This window comes from Physeter macrocephalus, chromosome 13, assembly GCF_002837175.3.
Source record: "Physeter macrocephalus isolate SW-GA chromosome 13, ASM283717v5, whole genome shotgun sequence".
NCBI classification, from domain to species: Eukaryota; Metazoa; Chordata; class Mammalia; order Artiodactyla; family Physeteridae; genus Physeter; species Physeter macrocephalus.
This window is the reverse complement of record NC_041226.1, coordinates 46180791-46191793: the sequence shown is the minus strand read 5'-3', so window position 1 is coordinate 46191793 and position 11003 is coordinate 46180791.

Here is an 11003-nt window from a genome sequence, read left to right as displayed (position 1 = left end):
ATATTAATCAAACTACCAAAAATTAAATACAAAGAAAAAATATTAAAAGCTGCAAGGGAAGAGCAACAAATAACATACAAGGGAATCCCAATAGGTTAACAGCTGATCTTTCAGCAGAAACTCTGAAAGCCAGAAAGAAGTTGCAGGACATATTTAAAGTGATGAAAGGAAAAAACCTACAACCAAGATTACTCTACCCAGCAAGGATCTAATCCAAATTCAATGGAGAAATTAAAACCTTTACAGACAAGCAAATGCTAAGATACTGAGACCTGCTTCAGACCTAGGGACACATACAGACTGCAAGTGAGGGGATGGAAAAAGATATTACATGAAAATGGAAATCAGAAGAAAGCCTGAGTAGCAATTCTCATATCAGACAAAATAGACTTTAAAATAAACTCTATTACAAGAGACAAAGAAGGACACTACGTAATATCAAGGAATCAATCCAAGAAGAAGAGATAACAAATGTAAATATTTATGCACCCAACATAGGAGCACCTCAATACATAAGGCAAATGGTAACAGCCATAAAAGGGGAAATCGACAGTAACACAATCATAGTAGGGGACTTTAACACCCCACTTTCACCAGTGGACAGATCATCCAAAATGAAAGTAAAAAAGGAAACACAAGCTTTAAATAATACATTAAACAAGATGGGCTTAATTGATATTTACAGGACATTCCATCCAAAAACATCAGAATACTCTTTTCTCTCAAGTGCTCATGGAACATTATCCAGGATCGATCATACCCTGGGTCACAAATCAAGGCTCAGTAAATTTAAGAAAACTGAAATCATATCAAGTATCTTTTCTGACCACAACGCAATGAGACTAGATATCAATTACAGGAAAAAAATGAAAACACATGGAGGCTAAACAGTACACTGCTAAATAATCAAGAGATCACTGGAGAAATCAAAGAGGAAATCAAAAAATACATAGAAAAAAATGACAATGAAAACACGATGACCCAAAACCTATGGGAAGCAGCTAAAGCAGTTCTAAGAGGGAAGTTTATACCAATACAATCCTACCTCAAGAAACATCTCAAATAAACAACCTAACCTTAAATCTAAAGCAATTAGAGAAAGATGAACAAAAAAACCCCACAGTTAGCAGAAGGAAATAAATCATAAAGATCAGATTAATAATAAAGGAAAAAGAACTGAAGGAAATGATAGCAAAGATCAATAAAAATAAAAGCTGGTTCTTTGAGAAGATAAACAAAATTGATAAACCATTAGCCAGACTCATCAAGAATAAAAGGGAGAAGACTCAAATCAATAGAATTAGAAATGAAAAAGGAGAAATAACAACTGACACTGCAGAAATACAAAGGATGATGAGAGATTATTACAAGCAACTATATGCCAATAAAATGGACAACATGGAAGAAATGGACAAATTCTTAGAAAAGCACAACCTTCTGAGATTGAACCAGGAAGAAATAGAAAATATAAACAGACCAATCATAAGCATTGAAATTGAAACTGTGATAAAAATCTTCCAACAAGCAAAAGCCCAAGACCAGATGTCTTCACAGGTGAATTCTATCAACCATTTAGAGAAGAGCTAACACCTATCCTTCTCAAACTCTTCCAAAATATATCAGAGGGAGGAACACTCCCAAAATCATTCTACAAGGTCACTATCAGCCTGATACCAAAACCAAACAAATATGTCACAAAAAAAGAAAATTACAGGCCAATATCACTGATGAACATAGATGAAAAAAATCCTCAACAAGTACTAGCAAACAGAATCCAACAGTACATCAAAGGATTATACACCGTGATCAAGTGGGATTTATCCCAGGAATGCAAGGATTCTTCAATATATGCAAATCAATCAATGTAATAAACCATATTAATGGATTGAAGGAGAACAGCTATATGATCATCTCAGTAGATGCAGAAAAAGCTTTTGACAAATTTCAACACCCATTTATGATAAAAAGTCTCCCAAAAGTAGGTGTAGAGGGAACTTACCTCAACATAATAAAGGCTATAAATGACAAACCCACAGCCAACATCATTCTCAAAGGTGAAAAATTGAAACCATTTTCACTAAGATCAGGAACAGGACAACGTTGCCCACTCTCACCACTATTATTCAACATAGTTTTGGAAGTTTTAGCCACAGCAATCAGAGAAGAAAAAGAAATAAGAGGAATTCAAATCAGAAAAGAAGAAGTCAAGCTGTCACTGTTTGCACATGACATGATACTTTACATAGAGAATCCTAAAAATCCTACCAGAAAACTACTAGAACTAATCAATGAATTTGGTAAAGTAGCAGGATACAAAATTAATGCACAGAAATCTCTTGCATTCCTATCCACTAATGGTGAAAAATCTGAAAGAGAAATTCAGGAAACACTCCCATTAACCACTGCAACAAAAAGAATAAGATACCCAGGAATAAACCTACCTAAGGAGACGAAAGACGTGTATGTAGAAAACTATAAGACACTGATGAAAGAAATTAAATATGATACAAACAGATGGAGAGACATACCATGTTCTTGAACTGGAAGAATCAACATTGTGAAAATGACTATACTACCCAAGACACTATTAAACTCGTAGAGGAAAATATAGGCAGAACACTCTATGACATAAATCACAGCAAGATCCTTTTTGACCCAACTCCTAGAGAAATGGAAATAAAAACAAAAATAAACAAATGGCATCTAATGAAACTTAAAAGCTTTTTCACAGCAAAGGAAACCATAAATAAGACGAAAAGACACTCCTTAGAATGGGAGAAAATATTTGCAAACGAAGCTACTGACAAAGGATTAACCTCCAAAATTTACAAGCAGTCCATGCAGCTCAATTTCAAAAAAACAAACAACCCAATCCACAAACGGGCAGAAGACCAAACTAAACATTTCTCCAGAGAAGATATACAGATTGCCAACAAACACATGAAAGGATGCTGAACATCACTAATCATTAGAGAAATGCAAATCAAAGCTACAATGAGATACCACCTCTAACCAGTCAGAATGGCCAACATCAAAAAATCTACAAACAATAAATGCTGGAGAGGGTGTGGAGAAAAGAGAGCCCTCATACACTGTTGGTGGAAATGTAAATTGATACAGCCACTATAGAGAACAGTATGGAGGTTCCTTAAAAAACTAAAACCTAAGTGTCCATTGACAAATGAATATATAAAGAAGATGTGGCTCATATATACAATGGAATATTACTCAGCCATAAAAAGAAATGAAATTAAGTTATTTGTAATGAGGTGGTTGGATGTAGTGACTGTCATACAGTGTGAAGTAAGTCAGAAAGAGAAAAACAAACACTGTATGCTAATACATATATATGTAATCTTAAAAATATATATATATATATTTGTGAAGAACCTTGGGACAGGACAGAAAAAAAGACACAGACATAGAGAATGGATTTGAGTACACGGGGAGGGGAAGGGTAAGCTGGCATGAAGTGAGAGATTGGCATGGACATATATACACTACCAAATGTAAAATAGATAGCTAGTGGGAAGTAGCTGCATAGCACAGGGATATCACCTCGGGGCTTTGTGTCCACCTAGAGGGGTGGGATAGGGAGGGTGGGAGGGAGACGCAAGAGGGAAGAGATAAGGGGATATATGTATATATATATATATATATATATATACCTGATTCACTTTGTTATACAGTAGAAAGTAACACACCAATTTAAACAATTATACTCCAATAAAGATGTTAAAAAACATAATATGGAGATCGATCAGAAAGAATATGCTTTCTGTGTGACTTTGAAACTCCGCCATTCCTGCTGCAGTTGTGTTGCTACTATGGATGACTTTCACAACAGGAAATCAGGCCAATTTATAGTCCAGGCACCAAGCAATTTGAGAACCACCAGCTTTATGCAGTAATATAATTATTCCCTCTGAGGCTCTTAATTGTATTCATCACACCATGATTTCTGCACAAATTAAGCATGCATTTACTGCTATATATAAACTTGTTTTGCAGTTAACATTCTGGAAACAAATTTCAAGGAGATAGAATTTTGAACTTATTCGTCCCCTGAAATCACAAGTTCCAAATGTTCCATATACTTTAAGGTCACATTTTCTACCTTCTATCCACTAAATAAATGAGATACCAAACTATTTAAGAGAGAAGAAATATCTGGAACTGGATTTTTTAATTCTTATTTTCATTACCCTGAAAATGTGTACGACTTCAAATTCTAAATATTTCTTACATGTACATTGTTGTTCTGGATGGAATTCTTAGCAAAATCTAAGTTACATATAAACTCAGAATCAAAAGCTGAATATGCTCATTATGAAGTTTTAATTACCCATGAAATAGATTGCACACATTTAAGATAAAAATAAAGTAATCAAAAATGATCCAATGAGTATACATAGATAATTTAGAACTAAGTAGTATGTTTTACATGATATATTCAGAAAATAAGTTTATTTTCATATGTGTTTCTAAAAAAAATTTAAACCAGAAAAATTAAGCTTCCTTTTCATTATTTCATTTAAAAAATTGTTTCTATAGAACTATTGGATTTCTATTGTATTTTCTGCTTATGGCTTTTATTACACTACTTTCCCTTACCCTGCTTTATGTTTATTCATATTAGAAACATCGCTTTATAATATTTTATATAGTTTAGTTATTTTCTTTATTTTTTCCAGATTGTAAGCTCCATGAGGGCAAGGGTTTCTCCCTTTCTCTCTCTCATCTATGTATCTAATCTATCTCTACTGCTGTATTACTAGTGCTCCCAGTAATGTCTACCAAAAGTGGGCATTCAATAAATATTTGGTAAATGAAATGTTAAGTAACCATTTCCTATGTTATTCCCAGCTCATTAGATAGATAGTAAACTCCTTGAAGAGAGGAGCTTCAGGGAGGCCACCTAGTGGTTTGTCTTCTCTCAGTTATTCATCCAAAAACCTTTGTTGAGCAGCAACCCTGGGCCAGACAGCAAACTAAAAGACATCTATGGTTTTGGCATTCTCAAACTGCAGTGGTTCAATGCATGGGCTTTGCCCTGTTTTAGTTGAATAGCATAAAATTATTTAAAGTCTCGAATACTCTGTATGTTCATTTGTAAAAGGAGATTAAGTACAACTTTTATAAAATTGTTAGAAATGGGATCCCTTGCACACTGTGGGTGGAAATACAAAATGGTGCCATCAGTATGGAAAACACTATGGAGGTTCCTCAAAATACTTAAGATAGAACTACCATATGATCCAGGAATCTCACCTCTGGGTATGAATGCAAGAGATTTGAAATCAGGATCTTGAAGAGATATTAGCATTCCCATGTTTCTTACAGCACTATTCACATTAGTTAAGACATGGAAATAATCTAAATGTCCATTGACAGACAAATGGATAAAGAAAATGTGGTATATACATACAAGAGTATCCTGTTCAGCCTTAAAAAAAGAATGAAATTCTGCAATATGACAACAACGTGGGTGGACCTTGAGGACATTATGCTAAGTGAAATAAACCGGACAAAGACAGACACTGTGTGATTCCACTTATATAAGATACCTAAAATAATCAAATTCATAAAATCAAAGATTAGAATGGAGATTACCGGATGCTGAGGAGTTATTAGTCAATAGCCATAAAGTTTTGGTTAAGATGAATAAGCTCGAGAGATCCGTGGTATAGCATTGTATCTATAGTCAACAAGAATGTATCATACACTTAAAATTTTTAAGAGCCTTGAACACAGGTTAGGTGTTTTACCACAATAAAGAAAGATATAATTCCTGTGTTTATTTTTACATTTTTCTGAATTAATAAATAATTTTAGAAGCAAAAAAATCTTAAGATATAATACAATACTGAATTTATGATACTGTAAACATAGGTCTGGCAGAAGGTAAGTACTTAGTAATTGGTAACTATTATTTCCAAAGGATTTTTAACTTCTATATTTTTTGACTTAACACCTTAAACATAGTAGGTAGGTATCAGATATTTTTGAAAGATTGATTTCCTTCCAGCTGCTACCATCCAGTCAGTTATCATTAGATCATGGGACTCTGGAAATGAAAGGAGATGTCTTAATTTTAATTACAGCTCTGAGAGCAGCTAGGAAAAATGGTGTTTGTTAGAGGGGTGGCCTGAGCCATTGAGACAGGAGAGGACCCTGGGAAACAGGGGGGTGGGCAATGTGATGAGTAGAGATTTCTTCTAAGGGCATCCAACTAAAAACCCATGAAAGATGTTTAAGAATTTTGCAAGATAGAAAATATCTCTGAGTATTTTCTGGGAGGTTAAAGAATTAGATTAGAGGAAATCTGATGATGAATAAAATGAATTTTCTCATTAATGCAAGTGTAAAATGGTGGTAAAATATATGAAGTTATTTGGAAAATAATGTAGAAAAATAAGCAAGAGAAAGACTCAAAAGTACTGGGCAATTGGGTTGTAGGAGGTAACCAAATATAAAATATAAATATCTAATTGAATAATTAGGTCATTTACTAAGGAAGGGAATATAGAATGAGGAATAAGAATTCTTTGGACACATTTCAAACACATATTTTAGGCAAAAAATAATGGTACCTAATTATTGGGCAATATATTAATTCTTCCTTCCTATTTTCTTGCTTAAATTTATTACAAGTTTTCTTCCACCTGTAAATTTGATCTGCTCAGTGATCTACAGATTCAAAACTTAAGGCTAAAAAGTATTAGATATTTGCTCTATTGTTATTCTTATAAAAATGAATCTGTAAATTTAGTTAATATTTGTATTAATTTATAGAGAAAACCTATGCTGAGGTGGAAGAGTCAGGAAGTCCATATTATGAAAGTAACATCAAAACAACAAATGATGGAAACTAAATCTTGTCATTTATAAAATGCCATTTTTACATCTATGTTTGAAAGTTGATGATTAGAATAATTGATTCTTTAATTGCAATATTTGCTACCATATTATTGAGCTGAACATTAGATTGGCATTTTGCAAAATCTTTCATTTGCAGATTGTAAGCTTCTAAATTCTGTGCTCCCATCTGTCAACTTCAAGTACATCCAGCCTACATCCTTTTTAAGTGGTGTTAACACAACTTCATTACATAATGATATATATTATACAAATGTTAATTATGTATTTGACCTTGTTAATGACACGGCAATGTTACAATTTTGATTTGCTTTTAAAAACTATAGATAAGACAAACTATGTAGAAGAGTATAGAAAAAAATCATTAATGCAATAAGATCCAATACATAAGCATAAAATATCCCTAACATGTTATTAATTTATTCAACCTATTTTTGGGAGAAAGCAATAACATTCATGATACATTGTTATTTTTTTAATTTCATGTACTATCATTCTTATGTGCTAATTAAGGAAAAAACTAATATAATAACATGACATTATTTCAAGGTAAACCAAAAATAATTTTATATCATTTACTAAGTAAGATTCAATCTCACATGTATTCCCTTTATATGAGAAATGATAGTAAGCACAATACTTTGAAATTAATTATTATCAGAGTTTTGTCTTTTAATATTAAAATATGATGACCAGTAAGTTCTGCACACTTCTAGATTCATGCTGTCCACATGTCAATATAATAATTGACATATGATAAAGCAGAAAGAATCAGAGAGAGAGAGGGAGGGAGAGATAGATAGAGAACAAGAAAAGAGAACTAGGAACTGCTAGGAAGCAATTTTCTTGGAATAAAAAGGAATTAACTATAATAGATTCACTGGTATTTTATGTGTCATCTTTTTCCAGTAAGATCACATTTTTAGAAAATCAAATCTGCATAGCATGGTAAAATTCAGGGCTACTAAAATCACTAAGCTCCAGTCTTCTTGAAAGACCAAAAAGATAAAGAGCAAAAAATATACAAAAAGGATATAAAGGAATCAATTGTTTGTAACAGGAGAAACAGAATCAATACAAAACTAAACAGCATTCTGTGGGAATATTGAGAAAGAAGAAATTACTGGCAGAGCATAAAGAAGCATTTATTGTCATGACTATTCATGCCACCATATGCAAGGAAACTTGAGCAAGAGTTCCTTGAGGCTGGTATGTTGTAACAAGATGTGTCCTGAGAAGAAAACCTTAAGCAAAAACTAAATTTGCACTGAGGAAAGAGAAGAGTTAGGGAGGCAAGGATATATTTTTGCCAGGTGACGCATATGTGTGTGGTGTCATCTAATAAAGGGACTTGTGATGGGACAGTTCATTGTGCTTTGGCATATTCCAAGTTCAACAGAGGAGGAGTTGCTTCTGGGAGTGACAAGTGGAGCCCCAAGTGAGCTGATATCACTGTATTACATTCAGTGCCAGAACTGAAGCTGAAAACATATTTGTAGCAAATTTTTAACAATTAATTAACTACATCTTCTTTTTGAAGATGACTTCCTTTGAATACTGCTATATATTTCAGTAAGCAGGCAGTTAAAAAAAAATCCAGATAAAAGGATTGTGAAGAATAACTATATAAACAAGTGATATTTAAATCTAATTTTTTATATTAAGACAATTTGTGAATTGGAAAATTGATTTCCTATTTTTCTTTATTATGCAGAAAAAATACCCCAGCTTATTTTTATATGATATTTAGTTTTGTTTGTGATCTGAAGAAATGCTTCTGTATTTTAAAATAACAGTTGCCTTTATTCTAATTTATATTCGTTTATAAAATTACTGCGTAATCTTTGGTTGTCTATGAAAAGGATAAAACTTAAAATTTGTGGTTTTGGGAAGAGCTGTAAATGTGCATAAACCGGAACTTTTTTCAACTCTTCATTAAATTATACCTTTAGAAATAATGTCAATGTATCTTAGGAGTTTTATAATCTATAGAGATAAATTTTAATTAATTATAGAATACAGGCATGAATCATGAACTTAAAGAGTGTTCATTCCAGAAAGAGAAAGTTTTCATATTAGGAACCAGCACTATATTAGGAGCTGAGAATAGAATCATAAAAAAAAGGCTGACCTTGGCTTTGGGAATCTCAAATCAGCTTAACAGCTAAATACAACACAATATACTTCTGCTTTAGCTATGTTAGATGAAACACATGTCTTAAAAAATTGGTGAAAACTCTTATTTATGACAGAGAGAGAGGTTCTGTGTGTATATAGGGTAGAAGTTTAAACCTTTTAAAAGAAAATAGTAACCCCATAAAGGTGATGCATTACAAACACACTTTGATCTGCTATATAGAAATCACATTAGAGGCATAACAGTGCAGATGTGAGGGTTGAAGTACCAAAGTACTATTAATTAAAATGTGTGTGTGTGTGTGTCTGTGTGTGTGTAGTACAGCATTGTACGTGGGTTTTACTCTGAATTTTAGATTTTGTACTGTAAAGATGTGTAATTTTATTTTTTAATTTTTACAGGACACTTGAATCTCTACATTGGCAAGAATGCCAAGGAGTTAGAAGTTCCTTAATGCTAGCAAGGGGCAATAAATCTGGAAGCTTTAGCTTAAAGATGTTGTGCCCTACTCACAAAGGACAAAGAGTCTTACATGCAAGCAGCCCAAGCTTTTCTCCCTCTTTGATACTCAAATTATTGACTGGGTCAGGAACTGAAGAATATTCTTCAGATTAAGTAAGATTGCTCTGAGTCTCTGGTAATACAATTATTTGTCTTGTCTTCAGGACCATTGGCCCAAAGAGGTCAAAAACGTGTTTAGTATTGGAATTGGAAAAAGAGGAAGAAAAGAAAATAAACAATGAAGAGAAAACAAAGGGGTAGGTGAGAGAATGTTAAAAACAAAAAAAAAACAGAAGATGGGAGATTGATTGAGTCAAAATTCTCATGGCAGCTGGGTTTTGAATAAGCCTCAATAAGATCATAATTTAGGATAGTGATTATGGAAATGTGGATTTTAAAAGAAAATGAGATTTATGCCATGCACAGGGGCTGTTGTAGGCACATTAGTTCACTGCAACCTAAACTTGCTACAAATCAAAAACAAACAATAAAAAATTATATATGTATATACTTTTATATATATACTTCCATATATATATATATATATATACTTCCACATATATTCTCCATAATGAAGGTATTTCCAATTGTACTACTTATTTTTGCTATCCAAATAGGTGTAAAATAATGGCAAGAGCACGAATCCTGGAATCTGAAAATTTGGGTTCTGAAGCTAAGACTGTTCTGTAATGGGGTATGTAACACTAATGAGGTTACTTAACCTCTCCAGGTCCTTTTTCTCAACAGGGAAATTTGTAACTGAAATTTTCCCTGAAATTTCTTTGTAAACTTGGAATCAGGATGCTCCCAGACTTGTGTATACAGTGGTCGGTAAACTCTAAAATATTTTGCACCTGCTTGGTGTGGTGATGATAGTATGCTTTAGAAAATGTTGATTTGCTTCAGCCTAAAGGTGCCCTGTCCATAACTAAGTGTAATTTTTATTTTTTGTGCATCTAAAGTAAAGAGCATCAGGCACTACACATTTTCTTTTTCTTTCTTTCTTTCATTCTTGCTTTCTTTCTTTCTTGCTTGCTTTCTTGCTCTTTTAATTCTTCTCAACAGCTTTCCACACATGGCAGAACTATATATGGGGAGGAAATCACCCCTTTGTGATCTCCAGTGATGTGTCTTCTGAAATGACTGGCTTAATTTTTAAAAAGGATTTACAAAATAATTCAAAATGAGTAGTGAAGAGAGAAACTTATTTAGTTATTCTTTGTCACATAATCACTCATGGAAGTGTGGTTTAGGTTACAGCCATATAAAATATCTAACTTTATTCAATGGTCTTAGAAAAAAATATATTTTTAAAGGTCAATTTTGTTCATGTCACTAAGTGATAAAAATCATCTTGAATTAGATCCCAATCTTTTGTTACACCTATAAGAGGAAAAGAACTCCAAGGGAGAAGTTCCTGAAAAAAATTCAGATTTCCCTAAAACCATAAAAAGAGAAAGATTTTAACAGAAATTTAAGGATTTTT